The 27550-nt window shown below is 45.7% G+C and overlaps 1 pseudogene across 1 annotated transcript; it reads left to right on the forward strand.

Annotated features, from left to right (window-relative positions):
- The first annotated feature begins 2212 nt into the window (after positions 1-2212).
- On the forward strand, positions 2213-23400 carry LOC144369201 (small ribosomal subunit protein uS5m-like; annotated as a pseudogene). Its single transcript, XR_013428682.1, has 12 exons — positions 2213-2361; positions 6438-6518; positions 10602-10739; positions 11352-11477; positions 13555-13788; positions 15375-15409; positions 17144-17234; positions 19496-19542; positions 19789-19846; positions 20125-20189; positions 21880-22016; positions 23020-23400. The product of XR_013428682.1 is annotated as a small ribosomal subunit protein uS5m-like (transcript).
- Positions 23401-27550: the final 4150 nt, after the last annotated feature.

Below are 27550 nucleotides of genomic sequence, written 5' to 3' on the forward strand. Positions count from 1 at the left end.
AGAAAAAGGAGAAATACTATGTGACTCTACTTGTATGAGGTACTCAGAGTAGGCATACTTCTTGAGACATAAAGGGGAATGGTAGGGCTGAGAGACAGGGAGGGGGAGTTAACATTTGGTAAGTACAATTTCAGTTTTTCAAAATGTAAAGAATTTCCCCCCCAGCGCTAGGGATTGAATCCAGGGGTGATCTACCACTGAGCCGTATCACTAGCTCTTTTTATTGTTTTTATTTCAAGATGAGGTCTCATTAAGCTGCTAAGGCTGGCCTTGAATTGTGATGCTCCTGCCTTAGCTTCCTAAGCAGCTGGGATTACAGGTGTGCGCCACCACACCCAGCACAGAGGAAATGAATACTATGAACAGAAGGTGATTATGATAGCACAACAATATGAATTTATTTAATGCCAATGTTCTGCACACTTAAAATGGTTAAGATGGTAAAGTTTACATGTATTTGCTACAATTTTTAAAGTTTAAATGTCTAAAATATGTACATGAGTGTTTATGATAGCTTTGGTTGGAATAGCCCCAAACTGGGAACAAGCCAAATATGCTAGAAAGGGCAAATGGTTAAAAAAAATGGCAGTAATAATAAGTACTTAGTAATAAAAGTAAGAAACTATAAACCAACTTGAATAGACATCAACAGTCTAAAAGCCAACTCAAAACATCACACACTATGTGACTCCATTTATTTTTTTTATTTTTTATTTTTGTATTTGTTTCAGTTTAAACTTTAATGAAATACATATTTTATTTCAATTTCTTCTCTCTACATTTGAATGGTATCTATAAATAAATTTTATTCATCTTATATCAACACATGAATTTCTTCTTTTGTGAGTAGGATGGTAATAACTAAATGTTCTCAAGTTTACAAAATTATAGATATGAAGAATAGATTGGTGGTTGCCATCTTCCAGATGTTGGGAGGGTGGATGAGTGTCTCTACAGGTGAAAGGAGGGATCTTTGTGGAGATAGAAGTTTTGTACATCGATGGTGGTGGTGGTTACATAAGTCTACTTCTGCTACAATTGCATAGAACTCCACACACACACTTTCACAGATGAGTCCATGCAAAACTGATTAATCTGAACAAACTCAGTGGGTTACATCAATGCCAACTTCCTGGTTTTCACATTATAGTTCTGTAAAATATTACCATTTCGGGAAACTGGGTGAATGGTGTATGGGTATCTTTTTGTACTAATTTTGCAACTTCCTGTGAATGTATAATTATTTCAAAAGTATAGTTATTTAGGTATAAACAACATGCCAACCAAAATAAAAAACAAACTTGCTAGTGACCTTACAGCATTTGAAGGCTTGACCACAACACAGACCAGAAAGTTGCCACCGATCTGACCTGGGCTGTCCATACTGAACTGGCTTTTGTCTCACTTAGCCCCAAAGGTCAGCAGTGCACAACAACTGTGTCACTTTTTTTCTTGTAAATATATACTTTTTAGTTGTGGTTGGGCACAATACCTTTGTTTTATTTATTCATTTTTCCGTGGTGCTGAAGATCGAACCCAGGGCCTTGCATGTGCTCTACCGCTGAGCCACAACCCCAAGCCAACTATGTCAGTCTTGGTAGGCTCTGCCACGATTTTTACTTTTCTGTATATCTCAACATTCTAACCTTGATCCGATCGATCGTTAAAGACTATCTGAGCAGGAGTCCGTTTCTCACAACACATTCCTGCCGTCCTTTGTGGCAGGTTTGTGCATCATTTGTGCAAGAACAGACTGCATAAAGCGGAGCCTGAGATGAACGGGAAAACCCTGGGATACGCGTGTGTGACGACCACACGTTGGAATCAGAATAAATGCAGAAATGCCTGTGAAACTCGAGCAAAGTACTTCATCTGCAAAACTCCAGGGCTTTCCTGGAGCGGGTTTCAATCTCTCCACCCTGTCTTATCCACCCTGTGGATCCTCCCTACACTTCGTGGGTCCCGGCCAGGGGTAGCTTGGAGAGCTCGCTGCGCCAGCCCGACCTCCCAGGCGCTCACAAGCGGCCGCCTCCAACTCGCCGACCCGCGCCCGGGGCTGGCCCCGCCCCAGCCCCGCCCCCGGGCCCTAGCGCGAGGACCCCGCGGAGCTGTCCGCGGCTACGCCTGATCCAACCTACCCTGTGGCCCAACCGGATAATCCTTCCAACGCGATATGGGCTACGGCGTGGTCCTCGGGTCTCGCACCTCCAGCCCAGGGCTGGGGCCCGCCGTTTGACGAGGAGCCTCGTGGCAGGCGAACGACCGGCTGCCCCGGAGGGAGGAGGCGGGGCTCGCGCTTCAGCATGGCGGCGGCGGTGCGCGCTGAGGGCCGCTTTCCTGCGGTGTGCGGTGTGTCGACCGGTGAGCGCGGGGAGGGGGCGCGGGAGCCGGGGGTCGCCAGGGCTTGAGGGAGTCCGGGCGGAGGGAAGTGAGCAGCGTCCCGCGGCTCTCCCTTCCAGCCCGGGACCGCTGGGTGACCTTGCGCGCGTTCCCTGCCTCTCTGGCGTCGGGGCGCTTGGCTGTAAAGTGACGTGAAGTGTAGTCGGTTCTTCACGGTTCGTTTTGGTGAAGAGGAGGGAACTGGCGAGCCTTGCTTTCCCGGCGGGCAGGCGCGACCCCCCGGGTCACATGGTGATGCCCACCGGGTTCGGGGCTGAGAGGCGCCCGCGGGGCTCTGAAGGTGATGGTGGTTGTCCAGGTGGAGTCGGAGAGCACTGGCCTCCGTCAGCTGAATTCCAGCTGGCCGGTGGCCTCCGTGCAGAGACGGATGACTCGGACGTCAGCCCTCAGTGTCGCCTTTCCTGTCCCCCGGGGCCCTGGTGGGTTGTGTGCACCCTAGGAAGGCGCCCTGCTGCTGTGTTGCCTAAGGTTGGCTCCAGGGCCGCTGCGTGGCCGCCGCCTGCCTTCTCTGCCCTATTTTGTTGTTAAGTCCACAGTTCAGCATTTCCAATTGTGGAACTCAAAGCCCCCTAAAACTCTCAAAGTCCTTTTTTTTTTTTTTTTGGTAACTCATTTTGTAGCAAAAAATTTCACCAGCAATCTTGGCAGAAAATCTGACCTTAATATTCTTTTCTTTTGTCTTTATGATTGTCTCTTCCCTTTTATTTTTCTTTCCCCATCTCCTAGTATTTCAAGGCTGTCTTCCTTCATGAGTCTAAACTGTGTGCCAGCCACTGTCTTCCTCTGTTCATGCGTTTTCCCTCACTGCCTTCCCAGTCCCTTTATGGAGTAGATTCTGTTATTATACTCTTTATACAGGTGGTGGAGGGAGCCACATAGATTGAGCAAGGGACATAGGTTTTTGCACCCAAAATTCCTGACACCAAAGTGTGTTTCCCCGTCCCCCCCTTTTTTGTCTTCTTGTGTATAACTATTTTTTTTTGGTTTTTTTTTTTCAGCTTTCTTGAACTATAATTCACATACCATACAGTTCATCTATTTGAAGTGCACAATATTTGCACAAACCTGTGCATTTATCATTATAATCTAATTAGAACATTTTTATCACTCCAAGAAGGAAGCTTTTTAGCTGTAGCCACCACTGATCTATTTTCCACTCTTCTTAGCTCTCCTGTTCTAGACATTTCATGTAAGTAGAACCACATACATGGCTGGCTTATTCAGTGCAAGGTCATCAAGATTCATCCACATTGTAACATGTATCATCCTGAATTTCTTAGGGCTGAATTGTAACGTGTCCATCACCACACTTTATCTGCTCATCAGTTGAGGGACACTTGGGTTGTTTTCCATCTTTTGGCTATTATGCCTAATGTTGCTGTAAACATCAGCATGCCATGTTTTTACATTGTGTGTCTATTTTCTTTTCTCTTGAGTATGTGCCTGGGAATGGAGTTGCTGGATAAAATGGTAATTCCACACTTGAGGGATGGCCAGAATGTTTTCAAAGTACCTGAGGGTACAGTGAGGGTTTTGATTTTTCTTTAGCAACATTTCTTATTATCTGTTCTTTTGATTATAGCCATCCTAGTGAGTATGAAATGGAATTAATTTGAAATTTTGATTTGCATTTCCCTGATGGATAATGAATGTATTTTCATGTGCTTATTAGCCATTTTTACATGTTTTTTTGAGAAATGTCTGTTCAAGTGTTTTGGCTCTTTTAAAATTGGGTTTTCATTTTATTATTGAATTGTAAGGAGTTCTAAAGATGTCTAATCAGATGTATGATTTGCAGAATTTTATTCCATATGTTGTTTTTTAACTTTCTTAATAGTTTGTGGGTTTTTTGTTTTTTTGTTTTTTTTATTTTGTACTGAGGGTTGAACCCAGGGGTGCCTAATCACTGAGACACATTTTCAACCCTTGTTTATATATATATTTTTAGAGACAGGGTCTCACTGAGTTGCTTAGGGGTTTTCTAAGGCTGGCTTTGAACTCAACAATCCTCCTGCCTCAGCCCCTAGAGCTGCTGGGAATATAGGCATGCACCACGAAGCCTGGCTTGATAGTGTTTTTTTGAGGCATACAAGGTTTTTGTTTATTTGTTTTTGTAGTGCTAGAGACTGAACCCAGGCATGCTGGTTCTTCTACCGCTGAGCTGAGCTTTATCCCCATCCCCGAAACACAGGTTTTAAATTTTGGTGAAGTCTGGTTTATGGGTTTTTTCTTTTTTTTTCTTTTTATCACTTGTACTTTTGGAGTTATGTTTAAGAAACATTGCTAGACCCGAGGTCATGATAATTTACCTCTGTTTTTCTTCTAGGAGTTTTATAGTTGTAGCTCTTACCTTCAGGTCTTTAGTCCATTTTGAATTAAGTTGTACATAAGGTGTGAGGTAGGGCTCCAACTTCATTCTTCTTCTTTTTTTTTTTTTTTTAAAGAGAGAGAGAGAGAGAGAGAATTTTTCATATTTATTTTTTAGTTCTCGGCAGACACAACATCTTTGTTGGTATGTGGTGCTGAGGATCGAACCCGGGCCGCTCGCATGCCAGGCGAGCGCGCTAATGCCTGAGCCACATCCCCAGCCCCAAATAATTAAGTTGTATTTTTTTAAATATCTTTTTTATTGTTGTTGTTTATTTTTTTTTTTTATGTGGTGATGGGGATTGAACTCAGGACCTCATGTGTGCTAGGCAGGCACTTTACCACTGAGCTATCTCCCCAGCCCCCCAACTTCATTCTTCTATGGGTTGACCCCCTGTTATTCCAACACCATTTATTGAACACATTCCTTTTCCCCTATTGAATGGTCATGGTCCCTCTGCCAAAAACCAGTTGCCCACAAATGCTGTCTAAGTGTGTTCTGGAGAACCACACTGTATGAAGGGTTGCACAGGGAGGTACAGTCAGCCTGGTGCTGTGGGGGCTCCAGAGGGTGGAGGTTTCACAAGAGCTGCTGAGCATCCAGGATCTGGTGGATCCAGGATCTCATATACAAAAGTGTATGAGAGCGAATTCAAGACTAACTGTGTGTTTGGATGGCTATGGGGAGGGTGGGGCAGGGGCAGCAGGAGGCTGGTGTGGAAGCCTGGGGCCATGTGGCAGTCCTGCAGGCTGTGCCCAGAATTTGTAACTTGGCAGCAGGAAGCCAGGGAAGGACATGTCAGGGCTGTTAATTGATGAAGCCTCTTACTGTAGAAAGGTGGTAAATACAAGGGGAGAGGTGGGAGACCCATTAAAAAACCTTGAACCTGTGTCTGAGTGATGCTAAGGCCTGAACAAAGAAGTGGCAACAGGACCACAGCAGAGGTGTGGCCCACGGCAGAGGGATTTTTAAGGTGACTGCCAAGCATGAAGCCTGGTTGATGGGAGGGTGAAGAGAAGGTGCAGCATGATGGCAGCTACCTGGCCAGTGGTCACTAAGCCTGGAAATCACTCATCCACTTCTCTTAGTTCTTTAATTCTGTGGATGGTATTATTCTGTGAATGTTACTGTTTTATTTATTTTTGGGGTACTGGGCATTGCACCCTATTGTGCTTTACAGAGCCACATCCTCAACCCTTTATATCTCCAGACCTGAATTTGCACTTCCCCTGCCTTAGCCTCCTCGGTATCTGTGGTTGCGGGTTTGTGCCACAGTAGGTGGCTCACCTTATTATTTTAAATGTCCCTCTTCATGTAGGAATGTATCTTTAAAATTTATTTATTCTTGTTGGAGGCCTGTGGACATAGCTAAGTGGTAAAGCACTTGCCCAGCATATGTGAGGCTCTGGGTTCTATTGCCCACACCATAAAACAACTCCACTTTTTGCTGAGTGCAGAGGCCTTCATCTGTAATCCCAGCAACTTGGGAGCCTGAGACAGGAGAATTGCAAGTTGGAAACCAGTCTGGGCAACTTAGGGAGACCCTTTCTCAAAAAACGAAGAGGGGATGTGGCTCAGTGGTGAAGCACGTGCCTGCAGGCTCCGGGCCCTGGGTTCAACCCCAGCACTGGAACCAAAAAATATTTATTTACTTATTTTTAATTGACAGGTCATTTCTGGTGCTGGCAGCTTTCCCTGAACACCTTTCCAACATCTTCTGTTTTGGCGCTGAAGACCACTCTCAGCAATGGTGAGATTCATTTGGGAAGTATCTGTTCTCATAAGATTTAATAAGAGTTTCTGTAGATTTGGAAATGTGAATGGACAAGGCATGTCCTTGATGATGGTATTGTACCGTCTTGAGTATTTTTCAAATTTTTTATGAGTGCAATTGTTGTAGTTCAAGGCTTTAAAAAATAATGGTTGCCATTTTTGAGTAGGTATTGTGCACTAGGCTTGAAACATATCACCTTGTTCAGCCCTCACACTGGCTTTCATGAGCTTATTCGCATTTTAGAGATGATAAGGTGAATCTCTGAGAAGCCAAGTGACTTGTTCAAGATCATGCAGCCAGGCCAGGCACAGTAGTGCACACTTGTAATCCCAGTGACTTCGGAGGCTGAGGCAGGAGGTTGCAAGTTCAAGGCCAGCTCTGTCTTAAAATAAAAATAAAAAGGACTAGGGATGGGGCTCAGTGGTTAAATACCCCTGAATTCAATGCCCAGTACCTTCCCCCAAAAAAGAATGAAAGAAATCACACAGCCAGTGAAGCAGGGCTGGTCCCAGAGCTTTCTGGCTGTTGTGATGCCCCCTCCTGTGGACACAGACTTCCTTGACATAGTGCAGGGCCTCTGTTCAGCTGCCTTCTGGGAAGTCCAGGCCAACCTTGCTGTGCAAGGAAGCCTGGCCCTTTCACCTTGAGCTTCTGGGACTCCTGAGTGCTGGGCTTCCCTGTGGGTCTCCTGCCTTTTCCTCTTGTAGACCCACCTGTGAGATGCCTTGGAGATCCTGGGAGAAGTCCAGCTGACAGGGCTTTCTCCCTAATGGCAGATTTCCTACGACCTGTCACACCCACTGTGAATCAACCAGTTTGATTTGTTGCTTGGTTGATTCACTCACTGATTTATAAACAGTTTATTTACCCCTTAACATGTGCCAGGCACTGCCCTGACCTGAGCCGGTGTAGGGCCTGATAGGGATAGCTGTCCTCACTGCAGGTTGCTGTGCTATTCATTAAAATATTAACTTTCAGGCTGGGGGTGCGGCTCAGAGGTTGAGCCTTGCCTAGGGTGCCCAAGGCCCGAAATTGAATCCCCAGCTCCACACCGGAAGTAAAAAAAAAAAAAAAAAAAAAAAAATTGAGTTTCCAAAAGGTCGTAAAAGGCTCAGAGCTTTCATTCCTAGTCCTTTTCTGCTCCTTCCCATCATCTAGGAACACTAATTCTTTCACCTTCCTCTGGTTATATTTCTAAATACACTCAGTCTTCTTTAAACAACATTGTTATGCTAATTGGAGATGTAACAGTCTATCCTTACCCTTACTTTCTTCCAGTATAGGTAGAAGCCGAGTTTGGACTGAATCTCTGGGCATTGTTTTTGTTATTAAATTATGTGCACATTCAGAGTGGAGCTAGGTAGTATTCTACTGTTACATTTTTTCCTGAAATTCATAATTGCCTGACTTTTAAGAAGTTGATTGCTTTCCTTATCACTCTATTTTTCTAAATGCTGCAACAAATTAGTCAGAAACATAGTAATAAATTTTCTAAAATCTCTCACCAACCAGTTTTCCTAGAAGAGACCCAAGTGAGAAGGAAGGAGTTCTTGGTGTAGAACGTGATGTGTGCTGAGGTAGAACCCTGGGGGCCTCTCCGTCCCCACCTGAGGGGTTGTGGCCTATCCCACTTTAGGCTGCAGGGTTGTTGCTTCCTGAGTCTGGGGTCTCATGACCTAAACTTAATAAGAACTCAAAGGATCAGAACAGAGTTGATAAGTGAGGTGGATTGTGATCTGTAAGTGAGCTTCAGAACGTGACTCAGCCTGAACTACTGAACTTTCTTCTTTAAAAAATCATAACACGGGGCTGGGGATGTGGCTCAAGCAGTAGCACACTCCCCTGGCATGGGTGCGGCCCGGGTTCAATCCTCAGCACCACATACAAACAAAGATGTTGTGTCTGCCGAAAACTAAAATGTAAATAAAATATTAAAAAAAAAATCGTGACACAATGTAAGCAAAACCATTTATACAAGTGTGCATGAAAATTGACTGTTGTTTTGGTGGTACTGAGGATTGAACTGAGGGGCACCCTATCACTAAGCTACATAACCAGCCCTTTTGATATATTTTTTCTTTGTTTATTTTTTTGATGGTGCTGGGGATTGAATCCAGGGCCTTGTGCATGCAAGGCAAGCACTCTACCAACTGAGGTATATCCCAGACCTATGTTTTATTTTGAAACAGGTTCTTGCTAAGTTGCTAAGGCTGGCTTCGAACTTGCAATCCTTTGCCTCAGTCTCCTGAGTCACTGGGATTACAGCCATGTGCCATGCACCCAGAAAAAGTGACTATTTCTAATGTGTACAAAGCCCTGGGTTCAATCCCCAGTTCTTCCCTGCCTCCCATTAAAACAAACAAACAAAAAACAAGTGGCTATTTCTAAATTCTAAAGTTGATTTCTTTTTATTTTTGACAGTTGGTTTCTTTTAGGCTGGGTACATTATTAGCTATGAGTGATATTTCAGTCTTTCCAAAAAATCTGTTAATAATTTTTACACTTCTTGAACTACATTAAAGATTATAATGCTGAACAGAGCAAGATGAAATGTTTTAATATTAGATATGTGTTGAAGATGAAGGTGTTTACAAGAAAGGCTGTGTATAGCAGAATGAGATTTGTAATGATAAAGTTCTGGTTTGTTAAACAATGAAGACCCAGGGCTGGGGTTGTAGCTCAGTAGCAGAGTGCTTGCCTAGCATGTGAGGCACTAGGTTTGATCCTCAGCACCACATATAAATAAATAAAGATCCATCAACAACTTCAAAAAAAATGAAGACCCAATGTTTTCTGGCTACATTTTATTTGGTAGTTCATCAGGTGGGCTACAGGTCTAGAGGACATCTGTGTGCTAGGTGCGATCTCCCTCCCCACAGGTGAGCAAATCATCTGGAATCGAAATTAGTGTTGAAATCTCATCCAGTCATCCAGTTCCTTGTGGCATTGGCAAATGTATCTCATAGGCCTACATTTGAAACAAAATGGTCGTATTAAGTGCTGTCCAGTAATCAAAGATTATCCCTTTGTGTTTGGGTCTCTGTATTCAGTGGAAGTATTTCGATGGCTTCCTACCACCCTTAGATGTCACTCTCCCTGTCCTTACCCGCTTTCTTTCTCTGGTCCTGTGAGTCATGGTTGATGCTGCTGATGAATCTGCAGTTACTGTCCTCTGCATGGCTTCACTCAGACTTGAAAACAGCTGTTGTCAGGTTTTTGTTTTGTGTTTATCAAGCCAATACCCTAAAGGCCACTTTCCCTCCAGGGCTGTTTGAATCCTGTCACTTCTCTAGTGAAGCACAGAGCTCAAGAATCTGTGCATGCACTGATCTTGCCAGCACTGTCCCACTCCTTCATCACCACCTGTTCCTGTCACCTCTGCCTTCTTCCTCACGTGAAACCGCCATCCCTGGGACTGGTCAGATGGCTTCCTCTCAGACATGGCTGTTCTAAAACCTTTTCTCAAGTAATAGATGCATGTGGTTAAAAAAAAAAAAATCCCTCAAAATACAAAAATGCGGGTCTTTCACATCCAACCTTAAGTGCCCCTGTTTTCTTCCACAGAGGCAGCCGCTCCTCAGTCTCTTGCCTGATCTTCTGGAGCTGTCTACAGCATGCCTTCCCTGCTTCCCTGTGTTTTGAACATAAAGGGCAGGGTACCCTCTACACATTGAGTCTTGTTCTTCTGAAGAGTTTCACTTGAAGGTCTTTCCTCATCTGTCCACTGCCCAGCTGCATACAGCAGAGGGCGCCATTTGCCCAGAGCAGCCCAGGAGCTTGGGCTGGATAATGCAGGACAGAAACCCTGGCTGTACAGAGCTTTCTTGAGACTGGGACATCCACTGTGGAAATGAACCATGACCTCTCTAGGAAGGGCATTTAGGTGGCTTTCATTCCTAAAAGTTTGGTTTTATTTTTTAAATAACAATTGTCCTCAAAATATGATTCTTAAAAGATTAGAATTTTTAGAGACTTATTTTCATCAAGTCACAGTTATTTGGTGCTGGCAGCTCCACAGCCAGGGAGCATCTAACTTGGTTTTGTTTCATCTCTCTGTAGGCCCTTTGTCACTGCAGGGAACCAGAGACAGCCGACACTTCACCAGCTTGAGTCATGCGCTACAGACACAGTGCTGTATCTCTCCTCCCACCAGCCGGTCAGGCCAGCAGTACAGACCCTACAGCTTCTTCACTAAATGTAGGTAGACTGGCACACACTTCCACTTCCTGCAACAGGAAAGTAGGGGTGCTTTCCTATCTTAATTTTTCTTCTGTCATAAACGAATTAACATTTTAGTGATTATTCAACTAAAAATGCAACTAGAATTATCTCATGTGCTACAGCTGTATTTGGAGAGCACTAGTTTATCTGAGCCCCTCATTTGGGGCACCCAAGGCCTAGAAGTATTGAATTGTGCCCCAGATACCCTGCTGATTTAGAGTCACACCAAGAAGGCCCTTACTGTTTTTAGCTGGGCCTTTGCTAGGACATATCATTTGGAGAAGTTCAAGAGACGTCACTACTGAGACCTGAGTTGTGATTGGCAGACATCAGGGAAGCAAGTCTACTTACTGGTCAGGGACTTACTGGGATTTAATGTTAGCCATCTTTTGTGGAAACAAAGTGGAATTGTCTCCTCTTGTGTTTTCCAAATGTAATCATGTTTTATGTTCACTGTATGATTTTATTTTATTTTCATTACCTCAGTGACATGGATGAAGCTGGGCTTTGTGGCCTTTCTTATTCTTAGGAGAGTGTAGATCTTTGCTTTACAACTACAGAGTTTTTCAAAACCCCGTTTCCTTACAGTGACAGCAGATGAGCTCTGGAAAGGTGCTTTAGCAGAGACTGGTGCTGGGGCAAGAAAAGGAAGAGGCAAAAGAAGCAAAAAAAAGAGAAGGAAGGATCTGAACAGGGGTCAGGTCATTGGTGAAGGTAAACGTGTTTGGTTGTTTTGACAGTTTTCAGATTTGGTCCTGAACTTGGGGTGGGAAACTGATGATCTTGGGAAGGGGAGAAATAGCAAGCAAGCTGGGTCTGAGGGAGGCCTGGGGGGGCCCAACGGCAAACTTTGTTCTAAAAAGAGTCTATGTGCTTTTAAAGTGTTTTCCCCCGATTTTATGGATATTTGGCAAACTGGAAACATTCTCATTAAGTGCATAAGAATCCATGGTTTAGAGTCCAACCAGGGGGCTTACCAGCTGCCCCAGAGTGTCACGTACTCCATGGGGCACAGCTGTGATAGGTCCTGTGCTGCACACAGCCCAGTGCAGGCAGGTGGAGCTCGCAGAGAGCTGGCAGGCTTCCCCTGCCCAGAGAAGACAGTGACCAAGAGCAGATCTGTAGTCACAGGGCCTGTTGCCGCTACTCAGCTGGGCTGCTGTCACACAGAAACTGCCCTGGACAACGCATGGTTGGACAGGCCCAGCTGTGTTCCGGTAAAACTTTATTTACAAATCAGCTGGTGGGCCGCACTTGGCCTTGGTCCTTCACATGCTGATGTGATTGTTTATACTTGTGCTTTTGAAAGCAAAAATAGGATAGGTGAACTTGAATTGGCTTATTTTTACTGTTGTGCAGACTCATCGCTTTTGATACTAACAACCTTTCAGAAATAAAGGAAGCACCTTGTGCTGCACTTCTAAGATTGCACATCTGCTTGGGTGCTTTTACTACTTGTATCTTGTTTTAGTTTTTAAGCATTTGTTATTTATTTTTAATAATGTTAATAATAATAATAATTATTATTATTATTATTATTTTTGAGACAGGTCTTGCCATCTGGTCTTGCCAGGCTGGTCTTGAACTTGCAGGTTAAAACCTCCCTCCTGTCTCAGCCTCCCACCTAGCTGGGACTGCTCACATGCACCACTGTGTCTGGCTATAATTTATGTTTTCAAATTATAAAAATCGTATGCATACCTTCTCAGTAAAAACGCAGAGTGTAGAGAAAACTAAAAGCCCCTGATGTCCTTCCTGCCGTCCACATTCCCATTGTCTCCCCTGAGGGGCCACTGGTCTCATATTGGTATTTCCTTCAGTTGTTTTTGTGTGTGCTGGTGCGCGCTTTTGTATCAATTCCCTAAAAGAAATAGATATCGTCTTTAAAAAGAAAAGAAAAGAAAAAGATAATTATACTATATGGTACATGCAATTGTATAATCTGCTTTTTTTTTTTTTTTTTTAACCCAATAAGAGTTCTCAGGGCTGGACATGGTGGCAAACCCCTTAACCCCAGCGATTGGAGAAGCTGAGGCAGGAGGATGACAAGTTTCAAGGCCCGCCTCAAGAATTTAGTGAGACCCTGTCTCAAAATAAATAAAAAGGGTTGGGGATGTGGCTCAGTGGTAGAACGCCACTGGGTTCAATTTCCAGAACCAAAAGTAATAATAATAACATGTCTTAGAAATCATTCCATATCAGAACCTGGAGAGCAACGTTTTTTTGGTTTTTTTTGTTTTTTTTGTTTTTTTAAGAGAGAGAGGGAGAGAGAGAGAGAGAGAGAGAGAGAGAGAGAGAGAGAGAAATTAATATTTTATTTTTTAGTTTTTGGTGGACACAACATCTTTATTTGTATGTGGTGCTGAGGATTAAACCCCGCGCCGCGCGCATGCCAGGCAAGCGCACTACTGCTTGAGAGCCACATCCCCAGCCCGAGAGCAACGGCTTTTGATTTTGTGCAGGATATGGCACCTGCTGGCTGTGCGTTCAGCCGTTCCTCTGTTGCCGACTCTGTTGCCGACCTGCATTACAGGTCGTGTTTCAGCAGACATCTTAGCGCTCACAGGCCTCACGAGTGTTTCTCTTGGTAAAAGTGAAAATGCGGTCACATGCCTGTAGGGTAGATGTGCATAAAACTGTGACAGTGCCAGGTCACCTGCCAAGTGATCGCATCAGCTCCAACTCCACAATACTGTGCTGGTGTCTGTGCACGAGTTCCCTGGCATCTTAGCAACATGAAGAGTGAGCACCTTTTAGAAGTTGTCACTTACCTATAATCTTTACCCTTCAGGACGCTCCGGCTTCTTGTGGCCGGGTCTGAATGCCCCTCTCATGAGAAATGGAGCCGTGCAGACCATTGCCCAGAGGAGCAAGGAGGAGCAGGAGCAGGTGGCGGCTGACATGCTCCAGCAGAGGGAAGAGTGGGACTGGAAGCGGAGGATGAAAGTGAAGCGGGAGCGAGGCTGGAGCGGGAACACATGGGGTGGCCTCAGTGTCGGTCCCCCGGACCCTGGTCCCAATGGAGGTAGTGGAGGCCTGGTTTGCTTGCCTTTGGTAGAGGACGTATCGTCCTACAGTGTTTCTGAAAATAATTTTATTGTTTACTTGTCTGTTTAGATTACCCTTTCTGAAAAAAGAATTTGACCTCTTTGACTAACTTTCCACATTGTTATCCCGGTTGCATTTGTGGGACACTAGAGGCCTGTAACCAGGAAGTGTTCCTCCAACAGGATGGAAAGCCCTGGGTCCCAGTGCCTTAGCAGGTGCCTTAGACATGGTGGTGTGCATTATAGATCTGTAGGGCACAGCGTTTCCCAAACACGTGGCCTCAGGCTTGGAGTGCTGTTTAACAGCAGAGTTGAGGGACCCCAGAGAGCTGTCACTAAGCCTTCGTAAAAGCAAACATGAAACAAAAACTGACGACACTTAGGCTGAATTAGAAAACAAAGCCTCCCCCTCCCCACAGAGGCAGATTCACCTGAAAATCTTGCTCTTGCCAGTGAGTGGGAGAAGAGGAAGCAAACAGGAGTTTGGCTCAAAGTAGAGGAACGGTTGGGCTGGAGAGGATGGGGCGAGCGTGCAGGAGGGTGGAGGTCTGGGAGGGAGAGGACCTGCCCACGAGCCAAGTCCCCAGTAACCAGATCCAGAGTTTAGACAGACAGGCTGCTGTTACCAGCAGGGGCAGGGTGCAGGTTTGGGTGAGCCTGTGCAATGGGGGTGGAAAGGCGGGGAGGTCACCTGGTATCTGGTAGCTTTGGTCAGGAGTCATCAAGCCAGATAGTGGCATTGGTGAACATGGCCACCAGAATATTTCTTGATGAGAAGGTGGCACTTGGCACTGGCTTCACTATCACCCAGTGGGTGGGACCCTGGCAGTGTCCAGGAAAGAAGATTGACTCTTGAGCTGACCGCTTTCAAAGCCGACTGCTGGGTACAGAAGCTTTTATTCTGCTCTCCTATTTTATTTTGTAATTGAGATTTTCTGTAATAAGTAAAAGCAAGAGAATTGGGGAGTGTTGGAAACAGCTGTGGTGGTGAGCAGAGGCTGAATTAAGAGAATGAAAGCTGAGGAGCCCAGAGTTCCCGAGCGGGTCAGACCCGCAGTTGAGAGTGGTGAGCGTAGGCCAGGCTCTGATCTCTCCCGGCAGCAGCAGCAGGCCACTTGTGACCAGACAGCTGCGTGGGTTCTGGCCTGGAGAGGGCGGTAGAGACAAAAGTGTAGGGATTGAGGACGTTGGCGAGATCTATGAGGAGTGAGGGACTTTGGTGTCTTTGAGGGACTTTGGTGAGAGAGGCTGTGAAGAGCCCAGGAGACCAGATGGGAAAGCAGCGAGGAAGGCTCTGGAGGTGTCGGCGCTCCAGGAACCTGTGCCTCGGGAGCCGGCAGCAGGGAGCTGGAGAGGGGGAGGCTGCGGTCAGAGAGTCGTGGCTGAGCTCGTGAAGTCAGGCCAGGCAGTCCCCGTGAATGATGGGAACTGGGGCGCAGCCTGGAGAGCGGCACCAGAGAGCTCAGGTTCTTCCCATTAGAAGTCTGACGGCACCTGGGAAAGCCTGCCCCACGTGAGCAGCGTGGATGCTCTTATCTGTGTGCTTTTTCTTCTCTCCTTGTAGAGACCTATGAGGACTTTGATACCAGGATACTCGAGGTAGGCCTGCCGAGCTCAACTCCCAGGGTCCTCTGGAGAGGTTTCCGGGGTCGGGTGGGCAGGAGGAGCTGAGCAGAGCTGTGGTGACAGTGATCTCTCGGACACAGACTCAAGTTCAGGGAGGAATTAACACAATTTGAAGTTCAGTTCCTTCATGTTGGTGGTCCCCACTGCTGCCTTGGTTTGATGTTAAGTTCCTTCTTCCTGGAGCTAGAGTGTGCTATGTGGTGGCCTCTTGTGGAGCTGTACACCAGTTGTATCTAGGACACAATCAGAGAACAGGTTGGGAGGAGCAGGGGCAGGGGCAGAAAGCCTCAGGTTATGGCCAGTGTGCAGTTTGACTAGGGCAGTGGTCTCTGGGCTGCTCACAGATCCTGTATCAGGTGTGCTTGAACCACCCTTCCAGGGTGGTTCTCTGATGGCCAGTGTTCCTTGGAGCTGGCACTGTGCATTTAATCAGTGTTTAATAATGTGGAACAGAGCCGGGCTCAGTGGTGCACAGCTGAAATCCCAGTAGTTTGGGAGGCTAAGGAGGGAGGATGGTGAGTTCCACAGCCTCAGCAAAAGCAAGGCCCTAAGCAACTCAGTGAGACCCTGTCTCTAAATAAAATACGAAAAAGGGATGGGGATGTGGCTCAGTGGTCAAGTGCCCTGAGTTCAATTCCCAGTACCTCCCCAAATTGTGGAATAATTTATATATCAAATTTGTGACAAAGCCTCTCTGAATATGTATATTATTTCTTCAATATCAGTTATATTATGGAATTTTTAAAATATGTTTACAAGTATTTTATGTTGGTATCCCATTGTGTGTTATTCCCCCCACCCCAATTCTAGAGATTGAACCCAGGGCTTTGTGCATTGCTAGGCAAACACTCTGCCACCAAACCACATCCCCAGCCCTTTTAACTTTTTATTTTGAGAAGGGTCTCGCTAAGTTGCCCAGGCTGGCCTTGACTTTGCCTTCTTCCTGCTTCAGTCTCCTGAGTCACATGGATTACAGGCGTGTGCCCCTACACACACCCCAGTTCATAGCTTTTGAAAGTTAATCCCACTGAAAGAGTCTTTCATATGTAGGTTGTTTCCTATAAGATCATTCAAAAGTGTGGCCTCAGCCTCCCTTTTCCTTAAACTTCTTCCTAGGAAGGAAAGGGGACAACTGTCAGTTAAGCAGTTTAGTTAATAGTTTCATAATTCCTGGCCTTTAAAATAGGCTGAAAAAATGGGAGATTTTCCTGAAGTTTATAATGAATAGGTGTTTCCAAATTCTGTATTCTTGTTTAAGCCTGATCCTTAACATAGCAATCCAGTCCTGCGAAGTGTTTTCCTTACGTTGCATTTCATCATTTCTAAGATATTTTAGTACCTTTGATACTGGAATTTGTCTTATAATCAGTGTTAAACTATTTCAAAGTTTAATCCATAGTGTTTTCTTTCCTGTGTACATTTATTAAGATGGGGTACATTGAGTTGTGTAGTTGTAAATTCCTTTAAAGATTATCTTAGTTAACTCTCCTAATAACCCAATGAAATAGGAAGAGAAAGTCTTATTTCCATTGTGTTCCCGAAATGCTTCAGAGGGAGGGTTTGTTTGGGAAGTTTGCTTTTGTGTCTACAGACTGGAGGAGGTGCTGGGTCCTGCACCAAGCCTTGTGTGGCTGAGCCAGCAGGTCCTCGTCCTCTACCTCATAGTTTTCTTCAGCTGTCCTATTGATGAAGCATTTTGTCTTTTAGGTCAGAAATGTTTTCAATATGACAGCCAAAGAGGGAAGGAAGAGATCAGTCCGTGTCCTGGTGGCTGTGGGGAATGGGCAGGGAGTTGCAGGTGAGTGGGGTGACGCTGGACACAAAGAGGCCTGGCTGCCCGGCTGGAAGCCAGGGCCCTGCTGCCAGTCTCACTTTTTCTACTAATAGAGCCGCCTAGAGGTCTGGGCTCACAAACCTGGTGGTAAACCACGAAGCTTCTCAGAGAAAGAAAGAAAAGCTCTTAAGGCCTACATCTGAGGACTGGGTATTTTAAAGGGCTTAAGACCCTATTGTATGGTGCATAATAGTGAAAACTTAGAACAAGTTCAATCGGGCCTGGTTACAGGATAGCTGTCCAATATAATATTCTTTTTTTTAATATTTATTTTTAGTTATAGGTGGACACAAGATCTTTATTTTTTATGTGGTGCTAAGGATCAAACCCAGTGCCTCACGCATGCCAGGCGAGTGCTCTCCCTCTGAGCCACAACCACAGGCCTCCAAAGTAATATTCTATAGCCATTAAAGAATTGTGAAAAATTACTTACACAATAAGTAATTTTGGTTAAAAATTTGTCATGTAATCATGATTTTTTTTTTAAAGTCATTTATATGCAAGGAAAAAAACTAGAAGACTGTACACTGACTGATAAGTGTTCACTTGGGTTAGCAGGTTTGTCAGTCATTTAAATTTTCTTCTTTAGACTTTTAAAGTTTCCCTACTGAACATCTTGTTTTTGAAATGTGTTCACATAGAACTGAAAAACTGTTTGTTGCTTCCTTTTGAAAATTTCAAAGCAAAAGCAAAATACATGATAGTGCGTTGCTGTAAGAGACCATGGTTAGCAGTTACTGTTGTCTCTTTTCAAAAATATCTTTTCTGAAATTTTGTGTCCCTTTACCTTTTTATCAAAAGCTTAGCAGAGATCTTATTATAGCCATGAATTTGCACCTTGCTCTTCTTGCTTGGTTTTGCCCTGAGAGGTCTTCTGTTAGCATAAGCAGATTTCTGGTATTGGTTTCATAGTGTTCCAGTGTGTGCATAGACATGATTTTTGACCCAATCCCTATTGTTTCCAAATTTGTATCATTTATTACAAACAACAACAATAACATTGACCTTTTTGTACATGGAGCTTGTTGAACTTTTGGAAATATAGAAATAGGAGAAATGTCTTGAAATTGCTGCCACACTGGGTGTAAATGTCAAGTATTGCCAGATCTCCTCCTCAAAGGTTGCATCAGTTTATGTCCCTCTGTACCACCCATCCTTGCCCTGAGTAGTATCAGACTTTACTGATTGTCAGTATGATCCCTGAAACGTCTCTCCCAGTTTACACCTGTACTTTCTAAGTTAGGAGAGTGCCGACGCCATTTTGCGTGTTCATTGGCCGTTGCGCTTTCCCTTTGGACATCTGTCAGTCCAGGTGCTTTGCCTATTGTTTTAATTGGGTGGTTTTCTTGTCTTTATTGATTGGGATTAGCTTCTTGTAAGTTAAGGACATGAGCCTTTTTTGTCTTATCATCTTTTGACTTAGTTTTGCATTTTTTTCCACATCGAAGCTTTAAAATCCACAGAAGTTTTAAACCTTAACATAGCAAATTTATCAGTCCTAGGTCACTTCTGGTTTGTGTTTTGCTTAGAAAGTCTCCTTTTGAAGATTATAAGTAAGTCCACTCATATTTCCCTCTAGGACTTCCATGGTTTACTTTGTTCTGTTTAAACTAGGAACTGGAATTGAAGCCCTTTTCATCCCAGGCCTCAGATGTCTTGCCTATTTTATTTTCCTGTGTGTAATTTTAAAACAAAGTACTTTTTTCAAATTAAATAATAAATGGTGGCAGCAAATAATGGAAGCATTTCTGCAACTTGTGATAGACCTCATTTCTTAGGGTAAAGCATTTACAAATTGGAAACTATTAGGTTTATTTTTCTGGTTAATTAAAATTGAAATTCTACTGAAATCATAGTTTTACTCTATAACAATGTATTTTTCCCCTATCCCTTCTTGTCATTTTAATCTCTTTGCACAAGTGCCCCAAAACATTTGCCTTTTATAAATATAGAGCATACTTAATTTTAAAAATTGAGTATATTTCATTTTATTAGAGATTTATAAAAGGTAATGTTATGTATCTCAATGTCAAGTCTGTCCAATGCCTCAGAACAGATGAGCACATCTCTGGCTTTCTTCATGGCTGGTTGTGCAGAGCAGGTGTTCTGTGGGCAGTTGAAAGAAGGGCGTGAAATGCTGTAGAGCCCAAACTGGGAGCTGGGGAGAGGCACAGGCTGGGTCAGAGTAGCTTTCCTTTTCATAAGTTTTGCTTTTTCTTTTGAAGGTTTTGCCATTGGGAAGGCCACTGAGCGGGTGGATGCTTTCAGGAAAGTACGTGCATGTTTTTCTTTGTTAACATTTAGTAGAAGATGAAAAGCTCTGTGTTCACATGGGGGCACTGCAGGCACACAGTCGCTTATCACGAAGGAATCGTCAGTGTATGTGTGATAATGATATTGTGGCTAAGTCCTTATCTTTTAAGGTGCATAGGTGGAATTTTTTATAATAAAATACTTTATAAAATAGTTTTGAAACCCAGCGAGAGATTTAGGAGAATTTGTTCCTTCCTTTCTTCAGGCAAAGAACAAAGCCATCCACTATTTGCATTACATAGAGCGGTATGAAGACCATACAAGTGAGTGTGGGTCTTTTCTTGTAAGATTTGCAGAATGCCACTGTGTCCTGGTGTGTCTGTGACATGCCCAATGGGTGTCTTTGTGTTGCTCTGACTGCATTCTTACAAATGTGCAAAATGAGGAAACAGCCTGGCCTCGGGGGGTGGCAGGAGAATGAGTGGGGTCAGCGTCTGTGTGTCCTGTGGGCTGGCTGCTTAGGGCAGCACCCAGTGCTCTGTGGCTTTTGCAGACATTAAAGCCACATGCCTGACCCTCCTGTGTCTGCTTTACCCCCCAGTATTCCATGACATCTCGTTGAGATATAAGAGGACACACACATCAAGATGAAGAAATAGCCCAGAGGTAACTGGAAAGCTCTGACTCTCTGTTGAACATAAAGCAGAGAAAGCACCACAGTCCCACCCTCCCCCCTGGGGTTGTTCGCCTCTCCTTGAACTCATCCTGAGAGTGACAGATGGAAGTCCTGAATTAGGCTGAGGAAGGCCAGGCTCCTGGGGAAGAAGCCAAGGTCGGGCTGCACAGGCCCAGGCCTGTTCCTGGAGTGGCTGAGGCATGCAGAGCAGGTGGTGGTGGTCCGGTTGGATGAGTGGGCACGTGGTTCCTCCTGGAGCCTTCACCCAGCTGGACGGTGTTTTTTCCTGCCAGTCACGTGCTGTTCCTCTACAAGTGTCGTGGTGTTAGGCTTGTTATTTGGTGCTGGGGATTAAAGCAGAGCCCCACACCTGTGAAGCACGCGCTGTCACGGAGCTCCCCCAGCCCCTCACCATTGAGTACTGTTGAACTTCTATGATCTCTATTCATTGAGGCACTGGGTGAGCAGAAATGGCCTTTCTTGTCTTGTGGACAGGCCACAGGCAGTGTTGGTTATGGGGACAGTCACACCCAGTGCACTCTTGGTGCAGAATTCTTAAACATTTGGATTTGCATTTTGCTTGCAGTTCTGTAGTAAGAACCTGTTTCATTTGACTGTAGTTTTTTAAATCTCAGGAGTTCAGGTCAGGAGCTGGGCGCAGTGGTGCACACCTGTAATCTCAGTGACACTCAGAAGGCTGAGATAGGAGGATTGCAAGTTCCAGGCCAGCCTCAGCAACTTAGTGAGGCCCTAAGCAACTGAGCTACTGCCTTGTACCTTCCTCAGTGCTGTCAAGAGGAGGAGGAGGGCCACCTTCATCAGGGTGGCCAGAGGTGGCCTCTGAGCAGGGGCAGTGTGAGTGAGATCCTGAAGGAAGAGGAGCAGAGGGGCAGGTCTGGGAGAACGTTCCAGGCTGGTGCGTGCCCCAGGTACAGTGTGCCCTCCTGCACAGGCCATGTGAGGACAGTGCAGTAAGTGGGGTCGGGCACGGGGGGTGTGTGTGTGTGTGTGTGATAATGATATTGTGGGGGGAAGATCCTGCAGATGTCTTTGTTTAATTCAGAGAGCAATGGCCAGTGAGAGGTTGTGCCCCGGAGCCTTGATTTGCTGAGGATCAAACCCAGTGCCTCACACATGCCGGGCAAGCGCTCTGCTCTATAGCCCCAGCCCTGGCTTGTGTTTTTGATGCTCTTCTGGAGGAGGGATTGCCGGTGGCCAAGAGCAGGGCACGTGGCTAGAGGGGAGGAGACCACCCCAGCACTGAAGGCCATCAGGGAGGTGAGAAAGCACTCCAGGAGCCACCAATTCAGGAGACGCTGCCACTTAGGCCAGAAGGTGTTCCCAGGAGAGGGAAGTGGTGTCGCTGCCAGGGCAGCTGAGTGGTCTAGGAGGGTGAGGACAGGCGTCTCCCTTGATGGTAACCAGGCATGGACACGGGAGCTGGCTTGGGCAGAGGGCCAAGAGTTTTCAGGCACTAAAGTTTTAATGTAAGTAACATCGTGGTTTCCCCCCCACTACGTTTAAGGTAGATATTCTGTTTAATTTTTGTACATACCATTGAATAAATGTCGTCCTAGAAGTCACACTAGCTGGGGGTGGTGAAGCCAAAATGTCATTCCCTAAACCCAGAGCCACACGAAAGCATGCTGGCAGGTGCTCAGTCCATTTCCTGTCTCCTAGGATACGGCCTGCGCTGCCACAGGGCCATCATTACCATCTGCCGGCTCATTGGCATCAAGGACATGTATGCCGAGGTCTCTGGGTCCGTCAACATGCTCAACCTCACCCGGGGCCTCTTCCATGGGCTCTCCCGCCAGGTAACCTTCCCTGGGGTTTGAGCAGGTCTGGCTGTGCTGCAGACCAAGGTGCTGAGGGTCTCCTAGGGGCTCCCACGGCCACCTGCTGCAGTGACCCCAGGGCTCTGCTGCCCAACCAGAGCTAATCTTGTTTCTCAACATCACCTCACCGAGTCGTTTTGAACCAAATCTCAGGTCCCATTTTATTTCATTCGTAAATATTTCACTGTATTTCTAAAGGATCCGAATCAGAAACCTGAGAAGTGGTTTCTGATTCTGATCCTTTAGAGGATCTAAAGGATCCGTTTACTTCTATGGTAGAACGCTTGCTAGGAACACTTAAGGCCCAGGGTTGATCCCCAGCACTGGGGAAAAAAAAATGTCATGGTACCCTTACCATTCCTAAATATCATGACTCAGTATTATCAAGTATCGAATCTGTTCATTCAAATCTATCCATTCGTCTGATTTAAAAACTTTTTTTTTTACACAGTTTTTGATTCAACCCCATTGATTTGATTCAATCCAGTTGAGAAGATGTCAGCACTTCTAAAGTTTCTCCTGTGTCTTTTAAGTCTCTCTTGGTCTGTCCCTCTCTCTTCCCCCCTTGCTGCTGTTATGTTGAAGAAGTCAGGTGTTTTGTCCCATAGTGTTTCCAGGGTTGAGCACCCGTGGGGTCCTTGATGTCCTTTCCCCCCTGGACCTCCTGTGATTTGGTTGTTAGATCTCAGGGCTCCACCAGGTTCAGGCTTGGTGCTTGGCCCGGCAGGCACGTGCTTAGGGAGTTTGGAAGGCGAGGCCTGGCGTACCCCAGTTTGGGGTGGGAAGGTGGGCTGAGGCATCCCCCTGTGACAGCCACTGTGGTTTAACCACCCAGAATCAGCTGGCACTGCTCTTTCCCCCAAGCTCTCTGGTGGGTTCTGCACTCCCACCCCCACCCCACCCCTGTGGTGGTGCCTCTCACTCCTATAGCCACAGGGACCCTCGGAGACCTAACTGCTGTTCTCACTTTGGTCTTGCCCAGGAAACCCACCAACAGCTGGCCGACAAGAAAGGTCTCCATGTGGTGGAATTCCGGGAGGAATGTGGCCCCCTGCCCATCCTGGTCGCCTCCCCCCGCGGGGCCTTGAGGAAGGATCCTGAGCCAGAAGAGGAGGTTCCCGACATCAGGCTGGACTGGGAAGAGGTGAAGGCTGCACAGGGAATGAAGCGCTCTATTTGGTCAGGTCTCAAGAGGGCCTCCACCTGACCTTCCTGCCACCTGGCTCCCCTACTGCAACACCGTGCCTGCTGCCCTAGGCGCCTGGGACTCCCCCGTCACATCTTGCTGTGTCACCTCTTTTTTCTTTTTTGAGGTAATTTCAACCTTCTTTATTTACAAATAAATAATTATAGTTTTGATTTATTGATCACGTGATCTGTGCCAGGCAGTGTGACAGGGACATTATGTACTGACCTCAGTTCAAGACTACTTTAAATACTCCATGAAACCAGCAAAAGCAAATGGAGCAGGGAGACAGGAAAAGACCCACCCAGGGGTAATGTGCACAGGGACATGAAGGGCTGTGGTGGCTGTGCCCGACGCCCGCTCGGGCTGACCCATCCCTGGGAGGTGACCTCCTGCCCTGTCCCTCACAGCTGCACCCACCTCCAGCAGGGCCCAGGCTGCCCTGGTGGCAGGAAGTGCCTCATTGTTCCAACTTGAACATCAAGTGCCAGCAGCAGGAACCTCTTGTCACACGCTTGACACCTCTTGTGTGGTGTCTGGAGAAATGTCTCTTCACCTCTTTTTGCCCATTTGAAAAATTGAGTTATTTGTGTTTTTATCATTGAGTTGTAAAGATGCTTTAGTATTGTGGACACAGGCCCCTGTAAGGGGTGTGACCCACCATGTTCCTCCTCCGTGGGCAGATCATCATTTCCTGTTTCTTTGAATACTTTCTCTGCCCCCATCCTCCCCCAATCCTCTGCCTACCCAGGTAGGCCCTTGTCACAGTCCCCCAGTTTATTGCCTTTAAGACAATAGAGTAGTTAAAGCACAATTGATGCCAACATTTTTTTTACACATGTAGATGTGCAATGTATGATAACAACACAGAGACCAGGCAGGAGTCCTGGAAATATGCTGTCACCTGGTTCTCTCAAGGGGTCATTTGAAGGTGGACTGGTTAAGGTAAAGATGTGCACTTAAACCCTATTGTAAAGGAGTCACTAGTGTGACACAGAGCTGTAGCTATTAAGCCAGCAAAGAGAATGAGGTGCAATCTTAAAAATAACTCATTGTGCTGGTGCAGTGGCACACACCTGTAATCCTAGCTGCTCAGGAGGCTGTGCAGGAGTTTCCCAAGTTCAAGTGCAGCCTCAGCAACTTAGCAGGACCCTGTCTCAGAAAGGGCTGGGCAAACATACAATGCTCTTGATTTGTTGATTATACATATCCTTTGATTAAAGTCCAAACATAACGAGTCTTTAGAGACATTTTGTATCAGAAAAAAATAAACTTTTCTTTTGCAAGTTGCTAGATAATGTAGAAATTTGGTACAAAAAAACCAAAATGCAAAAAAAATGTGTATGTATTTATAGTGAATAGGATTGCCTGAGGCGCGTAATACTTGTTTATTTAATGTGTGCCCTTGCAGACAATTTTACATGTTTGTATGACAGGACATACATGTATGTGTGAGTGTGTGTGTGTGTGTGTGTGTGTGTGTGAGAGAGAGAGAGAGAGTGTGTGTGAGAGTGTGTGTGTGTGTGTGAGTGAGAGAGAGAGAGAGAGAGGGAGAGAGAGAGAGAGAGAGAGAGAGAGAGAGAGTATGTGTGTGTCTTTTATATACAAAAGAGGCTGAAATATCTATCCAGGCAGAATATGTGATCAGACCCAAGCCTGTGCAGGGAGTTGGGTGACCATTAACTTATGCTGATCTGATGGGTCACAAGTCCCAATGTGTATCACCCACACTTCAGTCAGCAACAGCAGCCAATCTCCCAACTGTAGCAGCATTAGTTAGTTTCCCTGTACACTCTGTGTTCCTGACATCACAGTGCTGTAAGTTGGTGGCCCTCGTAAAGCAAAGTCATATTTGCAAAATAGCATTATTTGTTTTTAAAGCTTTTAAAGACATGGTTTTCTTGGGGGGAAAAAAAAAGGCTTGGGACCCAGCTCAGTGGTGGATTGCTTGCATCGATGTGGGAAGCTATGGGTTCCATCCCCCGCACCACAGAACAAACTCAAAAAACCCTCAATCCAAGAGAAGGCAGAAAAAGAGGAGAAGGGGAACAAGGAACAGGCGGCCCCAAAGAGAAGCCTGGGAAGTTCAAACCAGCCGTTCCTAGACCGCACTAAGTGCAAGCCCTCTGAACACCTGTGCACATCCTGTCAGCGCACTGTGCTGTGTTCTGTTGAGCTTAACTTTGTCCTCCTGGTGTTCCCCTTCAGGGTCTGTCCACTTCTGGCAGCAGGCTGGTCCCGTCTCCACCTCTCCTCGCAGTTCTCAAGTATTTTAATGTTCTGCCGTACAGTGCGTGCTCCCTGAGTATGGTACATCTTGGAGAACTGTCCCATCATCATTCATGTGGTGTCCCTCTATACGATTGGCAGTTTTCCTTGCACGTAGTTAATATAGTCTGAGCTTCATACAGTGACTACTGCTTTCCTTCACTAGAGTTGGCCCCGTGTTTCCCTCTTCAACACTTCACTCTTAATCTACAGTGGTCCCCTCGTACCCACGGTTCAGCTCGCCAAGGTTTCAGGTACTTGTGGTCAACTGCAGTCCCAAACTGTTAAGTGGAAAATTCCAGAAATAAAAAAATTTCCTAAGTTTTAAATTATATTTCATTGTGTGTAATGCTATGAAGTCTCGCACTGTCCCCCTGAGGTATGAATCGTCCCTTTGTCCAGTGTGTCAACACTGTATACGCTCCCTGCCTGTTACTCACTCTTGGTAGCCATCTTGGTTATCAGATGGACTGTTGCAGTATCAGTGCTGACACTCACATACCCCTGATTTTACTTAAAACTTAAGGGGAGCGATGGTGGGAAGTTTATTGAATTATGTTAAAATTATTCTATTTTACTATTAGTTACCATTGTCAATCTCCTCCTGTGCCTAATTTATAACAGTCATAAGAATGTAGATATAGGGGGAAACAGTGTATATAGGGCTCAGTGCCATCTGCAGCTCAGGCATCCACTGGGAGTCTCGAGATGTATCCCTGGGTGGGGGTACTACTGTATATTTTAAGTGGACTTCTAGACACCAAAGGGTTGGAACCTGTTTTTTGAACCCCTCTGATAATCTCTGATAATTGGTACGTTTAGGCCCCTGACGTATAATGTGATTATTGATCCAGTTGAAATAGCATCTGCTGTGCTTGGTACCGTTCTGTGTAATTGCCCTGGTTCTTTGTGCCTGTTTTTGTCTGTCTCTTCTTTTCCTGCCTTTTGATTCCATCTACTCACATTTCTCAGCACACCTGTTATACTTCTTTTTAAAAACCTTTTTTAGTGGTTGTAGTGTATACTGATAACTAACCCAGGTCCACTTTCGGATGACACTGCCGGGTCAAGACTGGTGTCAGTACCTCACAGCAACAAAGCATTCCTGGTGCTTCTGCCACCCCGCGTCACACTGTCATCTCACATGTACATATACAGTTCTCATCGAGGACATTTGTTAATTTTGTTCTGAACAAACTTATCCAAGAAAACTTAAGTTGTTATTCTTTTCTATGTAAGTCTCTTTCTGGCCGGGATCATGGTCCTTTTCTTTTAAAGGACTTCTTTTATCATTTCTTGCCAGGCAGCTTCCTGGTGACACAGTCCCTCCGTGGTGTGTCTGAGAGTCTCTATTTCTCTTCACTCTGAGGCTGAGTTTTCAGGACATGGCTGTAGGTTGGGGGGCTTTCACCTCAACACTTCTAAGTGTTTTGCTCCACGCTCTTCCTTGAATACTTTCTGAGCAGTTGGATATATTGTGTCTCTGTTCCCAGAGGCAGGGCTTCTTCCACTGGCCCCTTTAGGGTGTGTGTGTTTGATGGTGGTTCTGTTTTGGTGTTGGCTTGGCTTTCTCTTGGTGCTGCAGTTTGGATTCCTGGAGGCTGAGGCTGGGTGGAGTTGTTTTGTTGTTCCTTCTGCTTGAAGTTCTCTGAGCCACTTTGATTTGGTACTAATTTGGGAAGTTCTCCTCTTCCGTGGATTCCCATCTTGTCTACATGACACCTCTTATCTTCCCACAGTTCTTAGATGTTGGTTCTTTCTCTCCCTGTCTCCCTCCCCCTCAGCCTCTCGCCCTCTCCCTCTCCCTCTCCTCCTTTCCCTCTCCATCTCCCCCTCTCCCCCTCTACCTCTCCCTTCTCCTCCCCCACTCCTCTGCTTGTCTCCCTTTCTCTCTCCCTGTCTCCCTCTCCCTTGTTGCCCCCTCCTTCTCTCTCTCTCTTTCCCTCTCCCTCTCCATCTCCCTCTCCCTGTCTCCCTCATCTCCCTCTCCCTCTCCCTCTCCCTCTTCTCCCTCTCCCTCTCCCTATCTTGCTTTGCTTTCATGTTTTGGAAGCTGAGA

The sequence above is a fragment of the Ictidomys tridecemlineatus genome, chromosome 12, assembly GCF_052094955.1.
Source record: "Ictidomys tridecemlineatus isolate mIctTri1 chromosome 12, mIctTri1.hap1, whole genome shotgun sequence".
NCBI classification, from domain to species: Eukaryota; Metazoa; Chordata; class Mammalia; order Rodentia; family Sciuridae; genus Ictidomys; species Ictidomys tridecemlineatus.